Source organism: Haemaphysalis longicornis, unplaced genomic scaffold (assembly GCF_048455015.1).
Source record: "Haemaphysalis longicornis isolate Haplotype H1 unplaced genomic scaffold, Haemaphysalis longicornis Haplotype H1 scaffold_53, whole genome shotgun sequence".
In the NCBI taxonomy this organism is placed as follows: Eukaryota; Metazoa; Arthropoda; class Arachnida; order Ixodida; family Ixodidae; genus Haemaphysalis; species Haemaphysalis longicornis.
Genome location: NW_027526389.1, coordinates 208,708 through 235,076, shown reverse-complemented (window position 1 = coordinate 235,076; position 26,369 = coordinate 208,708). Strand labels below are relative to the sequence as shown.

The following is a 26,369-nucleotide window of genomic DNA, read 5'->3' as shown; positions in this document are numbered from 1 at the left end:
CGCTTAAAGGGACACTGAAGTCATTTGTAAACATTGCGGGATTACTAGCGTAAATTGTAATTCGGAGTCCGTAGGCCTTGTTTCGACCACTCTGGCCGCGTTTACGCGAAATTATTTAGTAGAAAAATTAATTCGAAAATGCTGTCCTCCTCGCTTTACGCTCGCCCATTTCCTGTGGCGTTTTCGTGTGACGTCAGCAGGAGATGAGCTGGAAAATGGCTGCGCTACTTCGCCGACCAGCCGACCTACCGATCGAGTCAGTCGGCCCAGCGTTTCGTCCGCCGGCCGCCGACGGGTCGTCGCTATTCGCTCGCTCAATTTAAACTAAGCCACAACACCTTTGTGAATGAAATAATGTGTCTTTCTTTACTTTGTTAGTTTGTACACTGTGTCAAACTCAGTGTCCGGGTCGCTCCACACAAGCGCTGCACAAGTGCACATGCGACGCTTCGCTGACTTTACACTAGTAGGAAAATCTAAGGCCAATTGAAGGCGGGAGAAGAGTCAGCGAAGTCAGTATAGGTACTATGAAAATAAAATCAACTGAAACTTTTACCGTACAGCGCAAAACTAGGGAGCAGAAAGCATTTTTTGCGCTGGGTAAACAAGCACAGCGGTCAGCAGCACGACCGCACATCTCTATGACATCTGCGAACGCTTTTCCGTCAAAGAAATGCAATTGCTAGACGTGACATATTGTGGAAGTTTGGGGGACGCTTACTGCAGGAGCGCTATACAACAAATAGTCACATAAAGTACTTGAAATGCTTAAAATAAATAAAAATGTAAACTGATTATACATTACAGACCTTATATATCCAGCCCGGTCAGTGCCGGCTCGTGGCCTAGTGGTTTGAGGCGCTGGGATTACTGTTTTGAAAGTCGCAGGTTTGAATCCCCGAGAGTACGTTTTTTTAAGTGTGAATACACTTTATAAGCGACCCCAAACCATCCACCGCCGGCGGCGGCGTCGGCGTCCGCAGTGCTCCTCTATAAAGAAACAGCATCCGGCGCCAGGTTTCGATCCGCGGACTTCGCGGCCTCAGCGCGACGCTCTACCGATCAAGCCACGGACGCGACGGTGATATCAGTGTTGACACGCCTTATATCTTTAACGCATTCAAACTACGTCGTCAGCGGCGTGCGTTGGCGACTCAGCGGCGTTATAGCGGCTTGATAACTGCGTGGTGTACACGTGATACTACAAACCCGATGGAAGAGATGGAAGAGAAGGCGGCGAGGCGGTGGGCTGCGGGGGCCGAGCGCAAGCGCCGCAAGCGGGCCGACAACCGTGCATTCGCACTTTCACATTCTCCCCCTCGGGGAAATGCGGGGGAATTTTTTTTTTAAGTTGATTTTTTTCGTATGCGGCCCATGTTTTCTGGACTGAGTTCACCCTTTTTGGGCCGTAACGTTCACTGCTCCACGAGCGAGATCGCAGAACGCGCGCATACTGGCAATGACGCGCTAGCGAGTTCTCGTTGGCGTGCTGTTGCCACAAGCACCGACTGCTTGCGAGCAGTGGGCCTAGGCCTCAATCAGCACACCCTTGGCCTGGTGCGAACTAGCTTTTTACGAACAGACATGAGTGAGGCAAGCTCCGAATATGCGGGAAAAGCGCATGGCATTTGAGAGTCTGCGGTGACGCGGAAGGCGTTCATCCACTGCGTAGGCCTCGTCTAGTGATTTCTACGATTCCAAGCCGCCCTGGGAGGTTTATCTTAGACATTTGACAGCCGACAACATGGCAGAAGCGCGGTACGGCGATTACTGAGATATCGAGAATGACCATCCAACAACGCCATCGGATGTCAAGCATGTTGTTTTACAGAACCGAAACCGAAACTTGTTTGATTGCTAACCTTGAGCATCGTCCAATCACGGTACCCCCCCTCCTGACGTCACAGCCTTTAGTTGGTGCGGCCGCCGCAAACCGCGCATGGTAGTTTTTCTTCTTTCGCGCTTTGTAAAATAATTACCGATTTGTCAACCGGATAAACGATGAATAATGTGTTAATTTGAGCCAGTCTACACAGTGCAAGCAAAAACGGGAGCTTGACAAATTCACTTCAGTGTCCCTTTTAGAGTAATGTCGACACCAAAGGTTTGCCTTAGTGACAAGGAAAAGACTGTTTGGCCATAGTTCAAGCCATTGGCGATACGATTGTTTGCCCCGTTCCAGATAGGCATCTCGACATCCTCCATGCGTTCCTGCAGCGCTAAAAACAAGAAATATGGTTTCGCGCTTTTGTTATCGTGGCAAAAATGTAGAAATTGTAAGCAATGCCTGAAATCCCCGTCTGCAGACCAAGCATATCAGATTTCACGTGCAAGAATCATACCCTGTTTACGTGAATGAACGCCTGGCAGCTGCAACCAAGAGGTTGTTTCAAATGGCCCTGAACCCAAAGAAGGAAACGAAATGGCAGTATTTGTGGGCGGCCGATTGTCACATCAAAGCTCGCAAAACCGATGAGTGCTGGGTGTACGTAATGCGGGATGAACGAGACGTACGCGTGTTTTATGACATTGAGCGCTCTCTCATCACACGTCCGGGCATTGTGCGCGCTGGCCCTATGCGCCCTGCCATAGTTTACGTAAACACGAACGAACTTCTGTTTTTTATTCACAGTAAACCGAGAACTGATGATGATTGTAGGGTTTAACGCGCCCACGCAACGCAGGCGATGAGGCGCGCCGTAGTGGAGGGCTCCGGATTAATTTCGACCACCTGGGGATCTTTAACGTTCACCGAAATCTCGTACACACAGGCGTTTTGGCTTTTCGCCTCCATCAGAAAAGCGGCTCTTGCGGGCGGGAATTTAACTCGCGTCCTCGTGCTTAGCAGCGCAACGCCATTGCCACTGAGCCACCGGTATGGGTTAAACCGAGAACTGGCCGGTCAATTTAATGCGCGAAGCATTAGAAAACATTTAGATGAATTTTGGTGACTCCTAAATACGAGTGTGCATCAATTTGCAATAATTTTCACAACAGAAACTTGGCTCAGGAACTCTCATGAGAACCTTCATTGTTCTCCATCAGGCTCATCAGAATAAGATTATCGATACACATCCAATAACAGGGGGGGGGGGGCGGTCATGTCTGTTCAGTCAAGCTTAAAATAAAAACACAGACTCATTTGAACTTCTTTGAAAGCCATAGATTGACATTGCATTACAAATGAAAATGACGAGCTGGCCTTTGTGAATCATTGTGTAACCCCCTTGGCGGCGTTTTTGGTCGTGGTGAGCTCCTGCCTTCACAGTACTTTTGTGGGATTTTAAAAAAAAAGTCTACGTACAGAAACCGGGAGTATGCATTTGGTCGAAAGATTCTCCAGCCCGACGCAATATTTTTCTGGGCAAGGTAGAATGTGATGTGCACCTTGGATTGTAGGGCATTGCCTCGAAGGTTTTTTATTATGTGGACGATGTTTTGGTCATAGCCCGCATCGTAGATTCTATCAAATGTGCTGGCCTTGCTGGCGTTAGGACCAATGTTAAAGATTCGAATCTTACTGGATAGGTTTCCGTCGACGGCCCTTTGGAATTCCTTGACCTCGTGCTACGTTTTTTGGAGCATTATGCGTGCTGTATGTACGCGCCCCGTTCTAGCAAGTCGCTACTAAACATCGCTTGTTTTCATTCAGAGCTGGTTAAGAATGGGATATCCTACGCGCGCTCAAAAATACTTGGTCTGGAGAACGCTGGCATTCCTTTCTTTGAGCTCGAGGCCACGTGTCAGCGTCTTGTGAAACAATTGAAAGAGGTCGCTCATCCCATACAGAATGCCGATAAAATTAGCGAAGCGCAGGTTATACAGTATGTACAGTCGAGAAAACGCTTGCCAATAACGCTCAAGTGGCGTGCTCCGGACTGCGCGGGAGACACCTAGTGATAACCCCTGGCTTAGACCGGCAGAATGTGATCACGCGCGGCCCGTATCAGCGCGATAGCTGTGTCCCGCCTCGCTGTGTCCATCCTCTTGGCTTCCGCACCTTCTTTGACCGTAATAGGCGCTGCCTGCCTGCACTGCCATGCCGAGAAAGAAAAGCGGAGATTACCCGCCTTATTGCGCGCTGTGCGAGATTTTCTTCCACATTACCTTTGGGGCACCGCTGTTCATTGCGCCGTCATTCTGCCGTGTGTGAGTAGCGGGTGTGTGTGAGTAGCGGCTGCACTACTATCGGGTGCTGTGTGAGTAGCGGGTGCACTACTATCGGGTTTCTGCGTTCGGCTTTGCACGTCACTGCCCCACTGCCCACGGGCTAACGCCCCAATACTTAATATACTGTGCAAGCGATCACGAGCCGATATCTAGTCACTCTAGGACACCCGCAACATTCGTTCTCTCACATACAGAAGAAAACTCCTCTCTAAATTGCGTTGGTTGCCACGAAAATTAAGCGTTGCACGTAAGACTCTACAGACTCCGGCTGTAAACGGTGCTTCACAGACAAGCAAGGGCTTTTTAAACACAGAGACCGAGTAACCGGAGAGCTTACAGAAGCATTCCATATCCGGATTAGGGGTTCGCAATGTAAGGTCACCCGTCACTGAGCATTTTAAATAAATAAGTGTAACTGCTTAGGGAAAGTGGTTATAACAAAATCAATACTAAGAAAAGAAGCGTGGTTGTGCTCATGTATCACCAGTACGTATGTGCGACGGACACACGTTACTGATTGTTGGGTCTTGACCGGGTATATATGTGCTTTTGATCCTAATAAAACCTTGACTTTATAGTAAGCGCTGGTGTCGTTTCCTCTCCTCGTCCCTGCGTCAGTTTGCGCTTAAGTTCCCCTCATAGATTTTCACCAACTAGCTCGTTTCTCCATTTTGCTACAGATTCCGGATCACTTTGGGTGAAAATTGACAGGGCAACATTTCGTAAGGTTAATAAAAACAGCATATTTGGCTGTATTTATAGCGGCTCTAGTTTCTCTATTCAAAATGTCTGCTCCGCCTCTTACGGAGTGCTGCATTCAACAAAGGATAAGTAAAAGACGTTGTATTGCTACGAGGCATAAACATAAAGCTTCTGGATGACTGCTCAAGTGTTAACGAATACCCAAACTGCTATCAAGGTCACAGGTTTCAATAATTAATCAGCATTCCAACACGACGTTCGTGTCAAAGTACAAGCACCTTCATTGGTCACGCGCTAACATTCTAACTCCACCAGATGCTTTTGTTATGCGGTCAAATCTCACACATCACCACGTTATCGCGCTGCGATTTGATTGGGCCAATCGGATGACAATGCTCCAACTCAAAATCCTCTGTTTTAAAAACACTGTTGGGCGAAATAGTAAGAATAATCCATTTAACTCATGTTACTTCTCTTACAGGTCCTGAAAATGCTTATGCCGCATTTTCTGCAACACGCAATAGATTCTACCACCTAGGTCAGATTATATCGCAAAATTTACTCGTCGCCGCACAGTGCGTGGGTAACGCACAGTTTACTTAATAGTGTGCATAAAAAAGAAAACTTGCATCGAAATAGAGCACGCAACCGCTCAACGCTGTTTTAAAACACCCTTACAAAAAAAAATCTCGAGAACCTTCGCGTAACAACTAAAGGCCAACCAAATACATTACCTGAAAAAAACATCACTTATGAAGGTAATAACGTTTCTAAGCAATGGAGCCCTACTTAATACTTTTCTGCACAATACAACACCTAGTAATGAAATAAGCAAAATTTACTGAGACAACAACATATTCCAATACCCAATAGATTTTCCGAATGCTTCAAGCACGGCCTTTTTGAAACCATCAAGCACCGACACCGCTAATCGCACAGATAACCACTCTTCAGTAAATGATGTGGATAGCCTTAAACGTGTGCGACGATAATTTTTGTCTTTTCTTGCACGCATCTCGACGTTAGAAGTAGTAATCTTAACGTGAAAAATACTAGCTATGGGGTTGACGACATCAACGCCTTCCAAATTAAAGAGGTCATTTACTATATAGAAAAACCTCTGGCTTATATTTTAAATCTGATATATAAAACTGCTGTTTTTCTTGAACAACTTAAGCAAAGTTAGTCAAATATATAATAAAGGTGGCACAGCACTAATGACAAATAATCGATCAATATCTATACTCCCCTTTTTTAGTGAAGTGGTTGAAAATTTAAACCAACAGCGGCTTTTCTAACTGTCTCAAAAAATATCGTGTTCTCACACCACGGCGATTCAGTTTTCGCCGTGAGTATTCCACAACCATAGTCCTCATAGCGCTTACTGATAAATTCGAACGAGAAATATACAATGTTAAGGTTACTGGAAACTGATAGCGCAAATTAGACACGGACAAAGAAAGGGGACAACAGGACGAGCGCTATGTCCGTGTCCGTGTCTAATTTGTTCGTGTCTATTTTGCGCTATCAGTTTCCATTATGCATCACCAACAGGCCCAAACCATGACCCTTAAGGTTACTGGGTTGGTTTTTGTCGCCCTTAACAGCATTTATTACTATCGACCACCCCATCCTTTTCAGAAAACTCGCTTCTTATGGCATAGTAGGCCCATATCTTTACAGCTTTTTCGTATTACCCGTAAAATGAAGTATTAATAGTTAGTGTTTCTGGTGCGCTTTCAGGCAAACGTTGGCGTCCCGCAAGGACCCATATTAGGCCCTTATTATCTTTAATCTACATAAATGACGTTCCTTCCTCTGTCTCCGACGAATGTATGATGAATGCTGAAGTTCCAACTATTAATACTTCTCATAAATCTATAGAGACAGCGAGTACCCGGATAAACCACTATCTCTTAAAGAAGCTTAAGAAGCGCACAACGTGCCTCATTTAACCTGTGGAGGACTATGCCGCCACCTTACAAAGACAAAACTGGCTCTCGTGCCGTGACAAACTCAAACGCACCCTTAGTACCAAAAAACTTTGCACCTCTCCGCCTTCCCCTGAATAGCTCCAACACCCTCACCAAACCCGACCACAAGATACGGCAAATAAAAAAATACAGTGACCTCCACGACAGGGAGCTACTTCTATCTATCCGTAACAGCCTCTCTTGAACTCCCACAACCCAGGCCTCATCCCTAAACCTGTATTGGGCCGACCCGATCAAGACCTTGATGCCCCTTCTCCTTCTAAGAACTGCATTCAATCCTTGCTAATCTCACTCGTAACACCACACCCATAAAATACCGAATCCCTTTCCGCATCTTCCAAATCTAGAAGATGAAAGTTAAAACTGACACTTCAGCTCTTTAACTGGGACGAGGGCACACGGCCAGTTGATCCCGAAACCAAACAAACCCGCCTCGCCGACGTCACTCCGGCCAATGTGTTGTACCCCGTGAGTAGGTAGTTTTATTGAACACGTCGTGCATACATAATTATTCAACTTTCTGTAAGAGCAAAACCTATATCTTCTAGCAATGTTTAGATTTCAACAGGAACTCCAAGTTGATGGTGTACTCGTGCAACGGCAGTAACAGGTCATTGATCATCTTAGCCGCACCATGTGCACCCCTAAAGGGACACTGGCATTGGATATCAGTCACTTATCAAGCTATACTAGAAAATCTTAGCTAAAGTCACTGCGGATCGAAGCTTTCAACTATGTCAAAGACTTTTTAAGCAACAGCATAGCCATTGTCAAGCTTGTGCACTTTGCGTAACCGACCTTTATAGCGGCCGCCAAAGGCCCGCCCCAGGCCTTTGTAATTTGTACTGTACTTTTTAGTATGCAGGCCCTCGCCCTTGGTGGTGCTAAACTTAATGTGATACCAAACCTCAAGCATGCATTCTATGCCGAGGAGTTGACACCCACACTCTGCAAGGTTCAAGCAGGGAACAGCAAGACACCCTACAATGAAATGACCTCATACCTGCTACCAAGGGGAATAAAATATTAACCTTCTAAGTCGGCACTCATCGTCCTCAAGAAAAAAACGCGAGAAAGTCCACTGCTTCAGACACCAGCCCAGACGTCACAATTTTCGGGCAACCCGTTCGCAAAGTTCACACACCTATAGCTCTTGGCGTACTTTCCCACTATTATGGTTCTGGTTCGGCCGTGTAACCGCAAGTTCACAAAACCTGGACGCATCTCACCCACCTAAAACGGTATGTGCCAGTTCAAAAACACGGTCTCGTCGAAACCGACACATACCGATTTCGAAAAGCCTTTCTACTTAGCTGTGCACTGTATGCAACTCCCTTCTTCGAACTCAATTCTCAAGAGCTAAGCGAGCTTGACGCGCTCATAAGGAAAAGGTACTAAATGGAATTAGGCCTCCCCATGTAAACCTCTCATGAAAAACTAAAACAGTTGGGGCTGCACAACAATCTTCAAGCACTAACTGAAACCCAGCGAAACTCACAACTTCATCGCCTAATGCTCCTACAGGACACCAAGAACACAACTCAACGAGCTCCGCTGCACATGCGCAAAAAAGGGAAGGTGGCGCTTCTTTTATTTATTTTATTTATTTATTTTGCACATACTGCTAGCCTAACCAAGGCTTTGGCAGGAAAGGGTACAGTAGTGAAAGGCGAAAAACGTACATAATCATTCACATCACACATATTTCAACAAGAGTAGCAAGAGGCATTTGCCTCGGCTGAAGCAATCATAACAATAAGACCCATGCTGCGACATACACAATGCGACATTTTCTAGCGAAGCAAATTCAAAAGCAAAAAACAAGCGTACATTTTTACGTAGTAACATGATTAGACAATCCGGACAGAAAAGAGCCAAGGGACGTACAATCAACAAGTTCTTGGGGTAAAATATTCCATTCTCTGATGGCTTGCGGAAAATAGCAATACCTGAAGGTGTCGCTGTGAAATCTGTATTCGAGTAATTGTTTATTGTGTTTCGTTCTAAAATTGCTTGTATCGAAACGTGTTAGAAACCAGTGTTTGTCTATTTTTAGAGAATTTCTGTGGAGAAGAAAGAGGAATTTTACTCGTAGGTATCTTGCGTGATCGCTGATTGTTGGGAGCCCAGGTAAGCGTAACAGTTCAGTTGGTGAATCACGATGGCGGTATTTGTTATAGATGAATCTGGCTGCTCTTCTTTGTACACCCTCTAACTTTCTATTGCACACTTAATACATGGGAACCAGCATATGACGCCATATTCGATGATAGATCGCACGAGTGACGTGTATGTAAGTACCTTGGTTTTTGCCGAAGCGTATCGGATGGATCGTTTGAGGGAAAGAAGCGCTGAGAGAGATTTAGTCAGGATGTATGACACGTGCTTGTTCCATTTTAGATCAGAAGAAATAATGATACCTAAGTGTTTGTGTTCATTGACACTTCGGTGAATTTTGTACGGAAAACATAAAGGGTTTTTCTTTGTCGTGACAGTCATGCAAACAGTTTTTTCTACATTTATCGTCATCTGCCAGTTCTGGCACCACTTATCAATTTTTTTGAGAGCATCCTTCAAAACTAACTGATCATTCATGGTCTGTATTTCTTTGTAGATAATAAAATCGTCTGCGAGCAAGCGCACTGTTGCTTCTATATCTTTTGCTAAGTCGTTGATGAAAAGAAGGAAAAGAATAGGAGCCAGAACTGTGCCCTGAGGCACACCAGATTAGACGTCAACACATTGTGATGACTGCCCTTCGAAGTCAATGAACTGCTTACGTCCTGACAAATAGTCTTTTCGCCATTTCGTTAGAATGCCGGGCCCGAAAATGATTTGCAACTTATAAACTAGTTTTCGGTGCGAAACGCGGTCGAAGGCTTTCGATAGATTCAAGAACACAATGTCAACCCGACCACGCTTATCAATCATTAAGGCTAGGTCATGTACAGTATCTACTAACTGAGTTACTGTCGACAAACCGCTCCAAAATCCATGTTGGTTAGGGCTAATTAGTGAATGGCTTTCAACGAAAGTTACGATGTTTTTAAGTATTAAATGCTCTAAACTTTTGCCTGCTGCACAAGTCAGCGAAATCGGACGAAAGTTAGAAGGATTTGAACCATCCCCAGGCTTGTGTATTGGAATTATTATAGCAATTTTCCACTCTTGTGGGACTTCGCATGTTTGTAACAATTTCGTAAATATCAACAGTAAGTATGTAGAAACCCATTCACCAAACCTTCTAAGAAAGGCGTCTGGAATATTGTCAGGGCCGCTGGATGTTTTTGTATCGAGGCTGAGTATTAAAGACAGAATTGGAAAGTTTGCCTTCCGTTATGGAAAGTTCGCCTGGTACCTCACCCATGCCCTGTGTGGTCACATTATCTGGGATAATGTTATTGTCGATGGTAAATACTGTTTGGAAAAAAACATTAAACTGAGTAGCCTTGGTTAAGGTTTCCGTTGGCAACGAGTTGCTCCGCTTAGTATCCCTAGATTTGAGGTAGTGTCCCTAGATATGAGGCCAAAAATTATAAGGGGCTGTTTTAATGAAGTTACTTAACGTTACATAGAAGTACTTTTGTTTAGCTGTTTTCACTGCTGTCTTCATCATGCGAGACAATTCGCTAACTAGTTTTGAGTAGTGCATATGAGAAGTTCTTTTGTGTCTAAACTTTCTGAGCCTTAAAATTGTGCGTTTTAAGTGTATAATTTCTCTTGATATCCAAGCATATGCACCCTGCCTTTAATTAAGGCCGCCGAGAGGCAAGGGTCAACTCACATTACAAACAACTACGCAGACGACTCTCATCCGGCACCATCCTGGTCATCCTCGACTCGAAAGGAGACTTCAAAGTACAGCGCCGTACTTCAACTTATCTATATGCTTAGCAGAAGCCCCAGCTTTATGCCATGCCAGCAATACTCACCGAAGTCAGCAATATCTAACCACAATTTCGGACTTTCAACAAGCCCACTGATTGTACCAAGATGGGGTGGAACCACCTCAAGCCATCCCAATCCTGCGATTGCTCTAAGACATGTAAATGCCCATTACTTCGACGCCTGTTGACTGAAGTCTTATTTGAACGAAGCAGCCCACTCTGCGGCCGGAGGAGCCCATTCGCGGGCATACTCATCCTCAACACAAGTTACCCTGAGAGGCATGGACCGTGAAGTTACCCACCTGGCCTCCGTAGAGAACAGCTACAGCCTACCGTTGTTACATTATAGCACACATGAAGAACATACCCCCCCAGCACGTTATTTAACTATCACGCAGATATCTATCGCAAACTTCAAACGGAAACCTTACACAACCACCCAATCCTCTCATATGTAGCAATCCATCTTCCGCGATAAGTGTCAATACTGTGGCACTCCCCTCCCTACGCACCGCCGGGTCTATTCATGCCCCCACCGCCCAAATTCCGTCGTCTTTCCTTACCCTGATCAGTAAAAGTCTGCACTCACCAGCCCGGCGTCAAAACGCTCTGGCAAGAAGCCGTGGAGCCAGCAAAGGCTCCATGCCTCCTGGAGGAAGGATGTGCTGACCATCACCACTCATTCCCGTTCTTTTAATCAATAAACGTTCATTGCTGAAAGCTTCTCCCCCGGCGGACGCCTCCTTCGGCAGCAGCCACCTTTCAGCAAGCAAGCATGCAAGGAAACGAACCAACGCAAACACGCGAAAGTCTGGCCCTTCAAACAACTGGGTATAACTATGGTGTGAAGCGGGTTGTTAGCGCCTCCTCACATATGGCTTTACCGCATGGCGTTTCTGGGGGAGCTGAACAAAAATAGATGGGGCCCTAGTAATAGGCAGTTCCACAGTAGCATCCCCGACTAAGCGTTTGCCTCAAGCTAACGCGCCGAAATAACGAACAGCCACGATGACTCAAAACGATGACTCCGTCTTCATTCCTTCTCCCTCGTGATTTGCTCCAGCCCTGAAGGAGCGGGACAACCGCAGTGCAGTTCCACAAACTCGGCCTACATTTCAGCTGAAGCCGCAATTGCCAGGCAAGAAATGTAAGGCACGCGAACATGGGCCCCGTCAGAAGAGGCCTCAGCATAAGGTTGAAATAACCGATTTTTCATTTGCAATGGGCCTTCGTCACTGTTGCTGCAAGGCAAAAGGGGCATCATGTGGCGCACGTTCTTCTGGCCGTCAAATATGTTTGCTACGAAGAGCTGCGCAGGCAACATTGCCCTTGTAATAAAATATCTTAAGTTCCAGTGTAAACCAATAAACGTGCAACAGTACAGAGATATTACTCAAAAGGCCTGAAATTTTCTTACATTGATAGCTACTTGGGAAGTAAGTATATAAACTTGATCATTTGCAGAAAAAAGCTTGAAACAAGCACTATGCCTTTGATATTACTGATGGCTCAATTTTAGTTGTTCTCGAAAAAAGTAATTTTTATAAGTGGAAGAATGACAGCTCATTGGAGTCAACAGTGCAGATGTGCATTCAAATGTTCAATTTAAATGATAGTATTGGATTGAAGGAAATCAAAAATACAATTACAAGGATATCCGCTCATGAGAGTCAAGAATGTGCCTTCAAAATGGAATCTTTTATGCAAATTTTCGGGTTGGATACAAGCCAAGCATTCGAAAGTATTGCTATTTCCGCTCCAAGAGCTCTGTTTAAAAGCTTTCCTAAAAGCAGAATATTTAAAAATGCCCAAACAGGGTTTTGTATCTCGAACTTCAGCCATGATTTAACTGTAAAATTGATTGAAGCATTGTGAACCCAATTTATTTGGCTTGACAGGAAGCAGGAAGATACGTACGTTGATAGAGAGTTCATGGTGGTGGTCGATTCTTCACTCCCCGAACACCTCCCCGGTACATCAAGAAACAAAAAGATTGACATAACCGCGCACTTAAAAGGAAAGGTAGCTGTGCCGTAAGAAGTAATTCGAGCACGGGAGATTGGGCCGAACCACATAGGGGTGCCGTGCATACACCGGCGGTCAACGAAAGGAGCAGAAAACGCATGCGCGCCTACCGATGGTGATAGCCCATCTGTACTTCTCTGCCCACTTCTTTTAACGCGGTTTCAAGCATTAATATTCGCAGCATACTGGTCTCAGGGATGGCGCTTATACCAGACGCGGTATATGGCAGCGTCGCTCACACACTTTCAGCGCAAGCGAGATGCTGGAGAGTCGTCGCAATCTCAGGGATCTGAAGTGACCATTTTTCTTTTCTAATATTTTTAGGTGGGTCTGCTATCAGCGCCACCGCCGAGACCAGTGTGCTACCCACCACGCTTGAAGCCGCGTTAAAAGAAGTGGTTGAGAAGTATAGATGGGCTGTCGGTGTCGGCAGGCACGCATGCGTATTCTGCTCCTTCATTTTACCGCCGATGCAGCTACACGGCGCTCGTACGCAGTTCGGCCACAGCTCCCATGCTCTAATTACTTCTGATGGAACCTGTACGCGATAACTGGTTAAACCAACTTCCCGCGGCGTCAGTTTTTCGCCCTTGTCTTTCCTACCCCTAGCCCTCCGACCAGCGCCACAAATTTTTTGGAGGCTTATTACTTGCTTGCTTACGCCCCATTTCATCTGCCATTATCTGGCCCGAAGTACAACACAGAAAACACACATTACGCTTCGTATGGATTTAAATAAATATCTGGAATAAAGGCAGTATCGTACCGCTAATTCAGGGTAGTAAATTCATTAGATTGCTTCATTATACAAATGTGACCATTGCATGCAACGAAACCGCTGCTATCAAAATATAGAAAACCATCCCTCTCTTACCCTTACTATGTCTTGGTAATTGAAATAATTATGGTAGTGGTCAATCCGTAGTTCTGGATAATATCCTCCTAGGCATAAATTGCAGCAAGTGTAAAACATATACAGAACCGAAAACGCGTGCAATTTCATTCCTAAATTTATGTGCATATGGCCAACTATGTTTGTATGTGCAGGCTTGTGAGAACTTTTGAAGTATCGTGGCTGAGACTGTCATCTAAAACGCACGCAGACTGGTGAGGACTGTTTATAAAGTCTCCGAAGAGAAAGACGTATGTCGTATAGGCCCACGCATTAGAGAACCTTTGTTCGAAGATGCATCACCGGACTGACATTTCACGCTTGCAGAATTACAAACCGGCAGATTGCAGAAAGTAAACATTGTATTGGAATAATTGTTTGCCTTTATCACCGGCTGGTCGCCTTGTCAGTCAAAGATGGAAATGTCGGCAATCGAAGGAATATTTTGTTTTTGCTTTACCCATCGTATGCGTGTGAAATCAAGAGAAGGTGTTTAATTTCCAACTGCAACCATGGCTAGTTTAGTCTCTCAACTGTCCGAGCGAGGTGGAAAATTAAATACAAAAATAATGGGATGTGAATTGTTCCACGCCCCCATGCACGCACGCACGGACACACAAGAGCGCGCGCGGGAACACTCACCCACACAAACCACGTACAGTCCCACACTAATATTTTTACAGTCCCTTACTCTTCTCGCACAAGGGCAGCGCTCGCACTGCTTAACCCCTTCTTGCCTTTATTAGGCTGCACTGTTTCGCCACAATGTTAGGTCACCAACTCACCCGACTGTCCATCTTTCTGTTCTCTCTTGAAGAACTTCGTCCCGTCATGCGCTTCGCCGGTAACCCAATATACCATTGGGTGCCATAGCATTTCTTTTGTTCATGACGCGCTACTCAAAATAGCCCACTTAAACACCCATTCATGCGCTCTACACGGCGCGAAAGTGAGTTTGCGTGGGCGCAATGAGTTATTCGAATTGGCGTGTGGGGTGCTTGATGTTCTCAAAAGTAACGCATGTACACGAAGGTTGGTAAGGGGGCCCTTGATTTCGAAAACGCATTCGAACTGCATTCTTCAAAAAATCACTAAACATGTTAGAGAAAATTTCAGAAGGAATGCAAAGCACAGGTGTAATGAAGAAGTGACGTTACTTAGGCAGACTTCTTGCGTGTGCCCTCCCTTATTGCAGACGTTCCACAGTTCAGTTCACCAAAGCTTTGAAGCTGGGGAAGGAAATAAAGGGAGAAATTTGGATGGAGGGCCCCAGAATCTTCGGCCACGGCCCAGGCTTTGTCGATCAGCTGGCGCTGGCATTCCAAGGCCTCACTGGCCAGAGTCGGTTCCCGTGTTTCTAGTGAATGAGTTGTGGTATCATTCTTGGTTTGCTATATAACTGGGCAGTTTCTTTGAGTGTGGAAAATCGTGGCTTTTTTGTTGCAGTTATACCAGCCCTCCCTAAAACTGTCTGGGAACATACGCGGCAGCCTTGATTTGATTTGACAAATCAAGGCTGCCGCCTCGTTTGTAGTCTTGTTTGTATTTGTGCATCATGGCTGTTTGGTGCCGTGTAGCGTTCTACTTTCAAGTTTTTTTCTTTAAGACGTTCTCCGTAGGATTCGCGTGGTCAGAAGGCGTAGGAATTGTCTTCGTAGCTTCGGTTGGTGAGACTTTTCTCAAGCGAGTCAGCACTATCGTTTTCTTCCAAGCCTTCGGGCCCAGGGCACCATGTAATGTTTTGTACACGCTTCAGCTCTCCCGGAATATTAGGTTTGTAGCCGATGTATATTATCCCAGTAATGAGGTTTTAATGGCTCTTGTCGATTCCGTGATGATATTTAAAGTCATGGTGATTGCGTTTCCCCATCTGCACTATAAGAAAAAACGGTGTGGTAGTTTTTCCTTCAAGGGTAAAACAGGAATGTATCCTACATAGCTCCATAATGGGTAGAAAAATTGCTCCCTTTAAGTTGGAGGAGGCCGTTTTTACCCCCTCGAGTGGAGGAAGATTTCTTCTTCTCAAGAGCTAATGGGTAAGCATTTCTCCCATAAAGCCTCATGACGGTGCTGCCCCAGCAAGGCTTGTTATGCGAGAAAGGCCTAGCTATCCGATCGGTTTGAAGATCGAGGAAGTACAAATAGGTAGGTTTTTGTGATTGTGTGCGCTTTCCCTTGATGAATTTTAGTTTGAAATTGAGAGTAATTGAATAGTATTGTATAACACTGTTTGTGAGCCTATTTTGTTTTATCTTATACATTGTACCTGACCCACTCCTGCGAAAGCCCTGTGTGGCTGCAGTATGTCAAAATAAATAAATAAATAAATAAATAAATAAATAAATAAATAAATAAATAAATAAAAATTAAATAAATAAATAAATAAATAAATAAATAAATAAATAAAGTAAATAAAGTAAATAAATAAAAAAATTTGCCCCATCTTCCCGAAGGGAACGCTGAGTAGATGCGGAGCATCTTGGGGTTCCGTTGTGTTTCCGTTGTGTTCGTAGTCGAATTTCGGGGACCCACTAACTGACGGGACTGTTGCTTCCATCACACTTCATCGGAAGAACGGGGTGAAGTGGAGTCAACCGCAGCAAGCGCTGAACTGAACGCGCGCAGAGTGCTACCCGATTTACATTCAAGCTTGAAGGAGAGGAGACGAGAGGAGGAGAGATGCGCAAGCGCCGAGCATGCCCCGCGAAACAAAAGCGAGAACGCGGGAGAAGCGAAAGCGAAGTGCACGCAGCTGGTACGAGAGACGAGGTGGCGGGAGTATCGCGCAGCTGTGGGAGAGAGGGAAGGACGAGAGTTGCGCATGCACAGTGTGAGTGCGGACGCCGACGCGGGACATGCCCAGACTATAAGATGCTCCGCATCTAAATTAAATAATAGCCAAGATATCATCTACCCAGCTCCAGAAGTGTGGTTAGCAAGACATGCCGCCATCCGTATGCGCGACATCCAGTCGTACATGGAAAGCACTCCGCCTTCGCTTTCAGCGCGAACGCGCCACCTTTAGGAGAGTAGAAGTAACAACGGATGCATCCAGAATGCTGCCTTTATTTCCCACAGGCTTGTAACCCCGCCGTTCCCCGATACGCCAGATCACAAACATTCAATGCCACCGTTTGATAACACCTAGTCGTTGTTAGTCGCCTTACCTTGCTGCGACCTGTTCATCAAAACGTACATCGTCTACAATCATTAACAGCAGAGCAACGGCGGTGAAGGTGGCAAGAATAAACAGATGGGTGGCATCCGTCCGAGCGTAGACATGACACTGCTCGTTGTCTAGTGGGCTCCAACTAAAGAAGCCGTAAATGCTTAAAAATGACCTATAGATAATGCTAAAAAAGGGGGCTTGGTTACTGGCATCCACTAAGAATCACTATGGTTTCTGCAGGCTTTCGTGCGGCAAATAAAAATTGCATACGTAACTGCCAGCAGAATGTTGTAGTAGGTACAATTACACGATCCCTGCAAGTATTGCAGTCTGGCGTACTGCAAGTTCTAATCTTCGCGTCTTTCCTTTTTAAGTTATATGTCAATGACATTTGAAACTGTGTACTTCATTCCCGGGTATTTCAGCACGTGGATGACACTGGGCTTATTTTAGGCATAGTGCCTTCGATGTTGCCGTTGGGAATGTGCAACATGATTGTGAGCAGACAATGGGATGATTAGGCAGCAACGAAATACGCATCAATACTAAAAACTCACTTTGTTTAGTTTCATAATAGACTAAAGTCAACACCAAATGTTACATCAATTTTATTGCATGTTCCTGATTGTTCGAACTGTAAGTGCACACCTCTTTTGCCTGTAGACGCTATTAAAATACTTGGTACATTTTTTATTCTCACTTGTCTTGGAACACGCATCTGGCCTTTATATGTTCTCAGCTAAGGAAAACTGCCTGTTCGATGTACTGGCTCGAATCACTTTGTCCCTTAACAGTGCGTAAGCAAATTGATTTTGGGTCAGCCTATTCTACATTAGGGTACGGAATTTCTTATTTTTTCTTGTGCTGCGATTTCTGGAACAATAAAGTGGGGGCTATTTTACGTTCGATACTGAAACTTGTTTTGTATGGTACACCAGACTTGATAATAGTGATGTCTTTCTTGTTTTCCGCATGCCCGATTTTACCTCATTGTTCTAACAAACGGCTGTCCTTTAGCATTTTCGGCCTCTGAAATTTTGCCAGCTGCACACTCCTGCGCGTGATCTCCGCACTTGCGAGCGTTTTATGCTTCCACGAACTAGAACTCGATTTGGTGAACATATTCGAGACTACTGTGTCCCGATGGTTCTAAATTCTTTTCCAGGCGATTTCTTTTCAATAAACAGTAGAAAGCAAATAAAGACAATTCTGATAGATTTTCACTTTTGCCATTAGCAGTTCTTTCTTCGTCAACATTATTTTCTTTTAAGATTTTTCCGTTTGTTGTATTCTGTAAAGTTTCGCGTCATGAAACTGACAGTTATCTGATAATCTATTGTTTACGAAGTGCTGCTTGCTGTGGGGAACTTCCCTTCAAGCACTTGCGGTTTTCGCATACCCGCATATGTATGCTGTTTATGGATCAATGAACGCTATTCTTATTATTAACCCCATCGATGAACGAGGAGAGAGTACATCGGACGTTGCCAATGCATTTGCGCGACGATTCCGTTCCGCTTACGGTAACAAAGTGTTGCTTACCCCCCTCAACTGTCTCTAGGTTACTAAAAATTCCCAGAAGTGTTGGTTTCCGAAAGTCTCATTTCGAAAGCTCTAAAACAATTAAAATCGTCATTTTCGTGCGGCCTTGACGGCATTTCTTCTGCTCTACTGAAAGCGTGTGGTGATATCCTTGTTCCGTCTTGACGTGTATATTTTAAACTTCTCTCAAACCTGGCAAGTTCCCCGCTCGTGGGAATAATGAAAGAGTTGTTCTTGTATTTAAGACAGGTTAAAAATTAGACCCCGCGAACTATCGACCGATATCTATTCTATGTGCTGCTTCTAAACTGTTTGAGTCTTTACTGCATAAACTACTCACCCTCAGTATAAAAACCACATTAATACCTCAACAGTATGGTTCTTTCGCGGGGCGATAGACCACTGCCGATCTCATCAACTTTATGCTGCATGCTTTGGAAGCTTTTCAAGGAACAGGGGCTCTTGATGTAGTCTACTTTGATTTGAGCAAGGCTTTTGATGTCGTCTTCCACGAGCTCTTAGTCGAAAAACTGTCTGAGCTTGATATGCAACCAACCCTCACATCTCTTATATGCAATTATTTATGTTATAGATCATGTTTAGTACGGGTAAATGGACAGTCTTCTCTTTTCTATGAGGCCACCAGTGGTGTCCTTCAGGGCTCAGGTCTCGGGCCACTTCTCTTCTGAATCTTTATAAATGATGTCAAGACAGTATTTAATGATTGTAATTTTCTTTTATATACTGATGATTTTAAAATATTTAAATCTGTTTCCAACTCTGCACCTGTTCCGCTCTCCAGAGAGCAATCTCGTCCTTTCGCATTGGTGCTCAGGTAACGAACTCCTCATTACACATGTAAAACTAAGGTAATTACATATACAAGAAAGACTGAAAACATCTTGTTCTCCTATAACCTCAACGCTGAATTACAACCATGTGTGGTAGATGTTAATGACATCGGCGTCACTTACAACAGTAAACTAAGCTTTTCTCCACTTATCCTGGTAATTACTCGTAGAGCTCTTCCATCGCTTGGCGTTGCGTCGAAGGAGTTCAACGAGCCGAATTTTCTTCTGAATCTCTACACAACTATATGCCATCCTCCGCTTGAGTGTGCATCGGTTGTCTGGAATAGCACGTGCAATACAAGCCGTATGCTTACCGAAAGGGTCCAAAATAAGTTTATATCTTCAACCATCGCTTTGGCCATGGTAATAATTATAACCCTGGATCACCCTCTTCATTGAATCTATCATGCTTAGCATCCAAGCGGAATAAGGATGATATTCTCTTCCTCTTTAAAATTATTCACGGCATAGTGTGTTGTGGTGAGCTGGTACAACATGTTCCTCTTTATGTGCCGCAAAAGTGGACCAGAAAAGCACGATACCGTTTGCAATCCCAAATGTCTGCGTGTCTTGTGCCCTATGTTCCGACTGCAATGCACGTACAATCGGTATTCAGATTACCTTGATATATTCAATGATTGACTTACTCTGTCTCGCGAACATGTCTGTGAGTTTGCATTCGCGTAACTGACAACTTTACTTGTTCTGTATTTCTCTTTTATCACTGAGTTAATGAACGTAATTCACTATTATTCTGTGAGTTCAACATAAGCTATTCTTTCCTGTTTTTCTTTTTATTCACTTTTTAATTGTCTCCCTTACTTCAGTCAGATAGGCCTCAGTGTTGGGCATTACTTGTGTAAATGAATGGGTGCTTGTAAGTGTGTGTGTTCGTGTTGTGTGTTTGTCAAAATGTGCAGTTTTCTATGTGTGTAACCACTACTGTTGTGTTTGTGAGTTTGTGTGTATTTACATACAAATGTCTTGTTTTCTGTAACCGCTACTATTGTCCTCTTATTTTTTTCTTTGAGAAATGTGTACATCATGTTTCGTGCGTTTTTGTTTCCGTGCGCCAGCACCAAGGCCAACCGGCTGTTCCTGGGCAAGGAAATAAATGATCGATTGATTGAATATATTATTATTATTATTATTATTATTATTATTATTATTATTATTATTATTATTATTATTATTATTATTATTCCTTCTGCGTGACTGTAAACGAGGACTCGTCTCAGCGTATGGCAGATCCCTCCTTGTGGCCTAAGGATTGTCCTTTTAAACCGTTCCGAGGAAAGCTGCTTCCGGAGATAGTACTTACTACCGATGTCGCGTAAGATGACAAAAGGGATAAATAGAATAGACGTCTATTATCAGAATGCTCGCGGTCTTCGCATCAAAGCGTCTGAATTTTTCTCAAATTTAGTTTCTTCAAGTATTCAAATTATTGTTATTTCCGAAACCTGGCTCTGCGGTGATATTAGCTCTTCGGATTATTTTCCACCAAACTACCAAGTATTTCGTAAAGATAGGGATTTTGGTGGGGTTAAGCAAAAGGGAGGGGAGGTGTTAGCTGCGGTTGACAGTACTTTTCAATGTGTGCGGCGTCATGAACTGGAGGGCGACCACGAGTCTGTCTGGCTAGATATACGACTAAATGGAGGTGAGATGCTTTTACTGGGGGCATTCTATATTCCTCCGGATATTGCTCCTTCATCGTTCAATCAGGTTCTTACATCTATAAAACAAGTATTCTCATCTCACCAAAACCATCAGCATGTTATTCTGGGTGATTTCAATACACCTGGTGTGCAATGGGATAGCCGTACTCTTCAACACTACAACTATTACGTGCAACAGAAATCCAGCATGCTATTAGACTTCGTAGCCTTTACATCCTTGATGCAACTTAATAACATCAAAAATAGCTCCGACAACATCTTAGACCTCTGCTTTTCAAACATTCAGAATGCACGAGTATCGAGGTCTGGTATTTCTCTTGTTAAACCCGACAAGTTTCATCCTCCGTTTTTAGTTTCTACTCCAATCTCTTTTCAACGCCGTACTGTCTCGTCGAAGAATAACGAATTATCTTGCTACTGCTATGCTCGTTGGGACTACATTGGCTTGTATGACTTCTTTTGTACATTTGATTGGTCTGCAATTCAAGATCTTCCTGATTGTGATGCGCAGGTCGAGCGGTTCACTGAGGTTGTCAAAAGCGGTATGGACAAGTTTATCCCCAAGTTCAAGCCCAGCCGCTCAAAGTACCCCTATTGGTTCTCCGCAGAACTTCGTACCGCGCTTAAATTAAAGGACCGCGCCCACAGAAAGTCAAACAGCACTGGCCTTGATAAATGGAAGGAGGAATTTCGCTCTAACCGAAAAATATGTAAACGTCTATATGAGCGCGACAACCGCTCCTATCTAGATTCCGTTGAGAGCAGCATGAATTCCCAGCCTGAAAAATTTGGGAAGTATATCCGGTCTCGTCAAAACAACTCATGTGATCGCATCGGTCTGGTTAATTCCTCTGGGGAACAGGTGCATGACGTCGCCAACTATTTTGCGCAGCAATTTAGCGCTACATATGGCCAGCGCGATGAGACGGTAATGAACCTTTTGTTAAACCATGTACAAGGCCCAAGCCTTATACTATTAGACGAAAAGCTGGTTCATGAGAGCCTAAAGCGCATGAAACCATCTTTGTCCTGTGGCCCTGACGGAATCCCTCCAGCCATTGTTAAAACCTATGGCAGTATTTTTGTACCAGTTCTAACTTATATATTCAATAATTGTCTAAAAACAAACGTCTTCCCCCGCACGTGGAAAATCTCTCGAGTGCGTCCAATTTTAAAGACAGGCCCGACGTCTGACGCAACAAATTATAGGGCTGTTTCTCTCCTTTGTGCCTGCTCCAAGCTGTTTGAGACAGCACTTCACAAAGTCTTATCAAGTTCTGTACAAAACGTCCTTATACCTAACCAGCATGGTTTTATATCGGGAAAGTCGACAACAACAAACCTCGCCTGCTTCATGGAGCAGGCCTCCGCAGCAGTTTCAGAGAGGGGCCAGTTGGACGTTGTATACGCCTCGAGCTTCGCGATCGCTGCGCCGCCTGCCGCCGCTTCTCCGCGGCGTTGACGGGATATGCGCTGCGTGGCTGATAGGGTCTCATGCAGTGTTTTGGTTCTGTTTCGTTTCTTTTCACCTTTTCGCGCCCTAAAAAAACGTGTTATGGTGACGTCTATTAGCAAAAAGTACGTTTAGGTCACTTAAAAAGCAGCTGCGTCTTCGTAGAGCATGCGATCACCTGCAAGAGCTATCCGGGGACACGGTTCTGCGCGCTTCGTAGCCGCACTTCCGGGCGTCGGCGACGGTAGCAGCATATCACCCCTGCCACCTCTAAATACGTCAGGCACAAATGAATTCTACTGTCGCCTCGTTTAGACTTGATACTGGCACAGTGAGAGATTGGCTTCATTTTGCAGCGTGGACAACGAATGCGGTTCGGTTCGAATATATACGTCGCAGAAAAATATGTTTCGGGGATGTGATTAGCCAATCCCGGAAAATAACTTATGCCTTTTATCAGAATATAAACCATGTGAAAATGCTAAGTATATTCGAAGCCTGTACGTCGTTAAATATGTGCCCACATACGCCTGAAACTACGAAAAAATACATGCTGTGCAAGTGCGGAAGAAACATAATAGCTCTAACGGAAATATAAAAAAAATTCAGTGCAGCTTCTGACATACGTTCGTCGAAACTTAAGCCAGGTAGGGCCCACCAGACCAACTATACGCGAAATGCACTGCTATTTCGCGAGACATAGGGAAAGGGGGGGGGGTTGGGGAGGGGGACGCTGTGTACAAATGCGGAGCGGAATCATGCAACGAACGTTTTAGTAATCACACTTTAGTTTTAGTTTAGTAATTTTAGTTTAGTGATTGGGGATGTGATTACCCAATCCCGGACAATAACTTATGCCTTTTATCAGAATATAAACCATGCGAAAATTCTAAGTATATTTGAAGCCTGTACGTCGTTAAATATGTGCCCACACACGCATTATAGCAAGAACCAAGGCAATCTTATATGAAACCACAGAAAAATACATGATGTGCAAGTGCGGAAGAAACATAATAGCTCTAACGGAAATATAAAAAAAAATGCAGGGCAGCTTCTGACATACGTTCGTCGAAACTGAGGCCAGGTAGGGCCCAACGCGAAATGCACTGCTATTTCGCGAGACATAGGGGGGGGATAGGGAGGGGGACGCTGTGTGCAAATCCAGAGCGGGATCAAGCAACGAACATTTTAGTAATCGCACACACAAATCTCGCGTTCACTGTCGTTTTGTTTTTCGACTTCAACGAACAGCTGATCGTTCGGCGGACGCATTTTTGGAAGTATACAGGGTAGGCATGCAGTTCACAAGTGATGAAAAGTGTCGTTGGAGGAGTATGGTATGTGATAAGGTGCTCTGATTTCAGTTTCTCCTTTATTCTGCAAGCTCCCTGTGCCATGTGACGATATTTCGAAGAAGCGTTTAGTTGCGGCACAAATTATATATGCTAAGCCCGTCTGCACGCTGCTCGCAGAGGATATATGTAGCAGATGAATGTTTGCGGGCGCTCACCTCAGAACAAGACGACTCTTTGTTGTGTGCTGATCCCCGAGTATAATTCTGCATTATCCATCGTACTTACTTTGAATATTCCCGAAATTAACACACATTGGCTTCTAAATGGTGTTGATAAATATCTGAGGTATATTATTGGCAAACGTAACTGGCGTGATGTCGGGTATGAGTGTTCCGCTGAATATGTAAGCGCAAAAAACTGATTTACATCGTAGTGTATACCCGTAGCATGAACATCTTAGGAACCGGTAGTTACGGAGACACTGGTAGTAAATTTAGGGCAGAGTAACTACAGTCAGGTCCATGCATACGCCGGTTCCGCGACGCTGGCCTGTGACACACACCTGGCGCTTATACAGACCGAATATACCACACCAAGATCGCGTCAGAAACATTTACACGCTCGTAAACACACCCCATTTGCAAACAGAGTGACCGCTCCACATAAACATGGATTTCCAACGCCCGCAAACGCTAAAGCTCAGTCGTGAATATGCCGTAAAAGCAGCGGCGACAGTGGGGAGCGGGGCGGAGACTCCCGCGTCTGCTTTCGAAACGGGCCGCTAGGGGGATTTCAGTGGCGCCCCTACAGGCCGCGCTCGAGGCGTATACTGCGACCTGAGCAAGGCATTCGATGTTGTCTGCCACTCGTTGTTACTTAATAAGCTTTTACTGTCTGGCATTGATGCACCACTCGTGGCATTGTTGTGGAGTTATCTACACAATCGGTTTTGTTATGTGAGTGTTAACGGCAAGAAGTCCGCTATGTACAGGACAACAAGTGGTGTGCCCCAAGGCTCTGTGTTGGGCCCTCAGTTGTTTTCTATTTTTATAAACGATGTGTCAGCTGCAACCAAGAACTGTTCGTTTCTAATCTATGCTGACGACATCAAGATATTCAAACGTATTAAGTCTGCTGAGGACTGTGTTTCCCTAAACAAAGATCTGTCCTCGGTCTCTAAATGGTGTTCAGAGAATAGATTAAATCTTAATCCAAAGAAAACAAAGGTCATCTCTTATAGCCGAAAAACAAATATTCTTTACTTTCCTTACACCATTGACGGCGGCCCCCTGTCTAGAGTTGATGGTATCAGAGACCTTGGAAATATCTTTGACAGCGCCTTAACTTTCTCGCCCCATGTCGATGAACTTACTCGGCGGGCTCTTCGCTCTGTTGGTGCTGTATGCAGATTTTCACGGGACTTTCAGTCTCCTAATTCATTCCTGAAACTATTCAAAACACTTTGTATTCCTCAACTAGAATATGCCTCGGTCGTGTGGAATGGAACCTGTCATTCTAACAGCAAACGTATAGAGCGTGTTCAGACCAAATTTCTATCAATATACAGGCATCGTCTTTCCTCTGGGCCTCCCGAGACAGCCTTAGCAGTATCCAGATTCCCATTACCTGTCTCTATGAGTTGTCGGAGAACCCGCCTAGATCTTCTTATTCTATATAAACTGCTTCGTGGTATTATCACATGCCAGGAACTACTTGCACAAGTCAGCCTTCGTGTTTCGCAAAAAACAACAAGGTTTACCCCCCCCCTTTCCATAATGCTACTGCACTCAACACCCATTCCCCCCTCCAAAGAGTGCAGCGTCTCTATAACTGTCACTCTGGGAAACTTGATATATTTCAACGTCCCTTTCGGGAGTTTTTGACTGGGCTGTTAGCTGTGATACAATAATTACTCTTCTTTTCGGCACGTTTTTTTTTAGTTTTTTTTTATGTCGTTTTTATGTGTGCAATGTCTTCATAGTTATTATTTCTTGTTTGTAAGTCCTATATATTTGTCACTTTGTGGCTGTAATTGCTTTATTGACTTGTCATATATTACGGTCTGCTACTTGCCTTCCATCGCACCCGATTTATTGTGCCGCGAGGAGCCACAGTGATGTGTCTGGTACTTTCCATCTTCTGTTGCTGTAATTTCATAAATCAGTTCCTGTTTTTTTGTTTCATACATTCATGTTTAATTGAAGCTTTGTGTTTTCGCCTATATCTGCGAATATGTTTTCATGTCTGCTTGCTTCACCCAACTGCTCTGACCATTGTTCCACATACTTATGCCATTGATCCACCATTAGAGTTTCTTAATCTTCTAATTTTGGTTGGAATACCTTTTTATTATCCTTAGGGTTTTACTGCTCTTTTTTTTTCTTCGCTCGTTCTTCTCGTCGACTGTTTATATTATGAGTTTCTGCTGTATATTATTGCCGCATTTTGTCTTCCTCAGTGCGCCAGAACCAAGGCCTCGGCTGTTCCTGGGCACTCTAATAAGCATTTATTTATTGATTGATTGATTGATTGATTGATTGATTGATTGATTGATTGATTGATTGATTGATTGATTGATTGATTGATTGATTGATTGATTGATTGATTGATTGATTGATTGATTGATTGATTATTACACGACGCTCTCTTCGATGTCTGGGTGCTGTCGGCAGGTATTCTAGAGAGTTTAAAGGTCCTGTTCCTTTTT

The 26,369-nt window shown here is 44.4% G+C and overlaps 1 long non-coding RNA gene across 1 annotated transcript in view; it reads right to left on the bottom strand.

The window, feature by feature from the left end:
• LOC144140872 (uncharacterized) overlaps positions 1-13,859 on the bottom strand; it is a 45,674-nt gene extending 31,815 nt beyond the window's left edge. The window contains exon 1 of the long non-coding RNA XR_013316374.1: positions 13,653-13,859. This is a non-coding gene — a long non-coding RNA (uncharacterized LOC144140872). The remainder of the gene's footprint in view (positions 1-13,652) is intronic.
• Between the last annotated feature and the right edge of the window lie 12,510 nt (positions 13,860-26,369).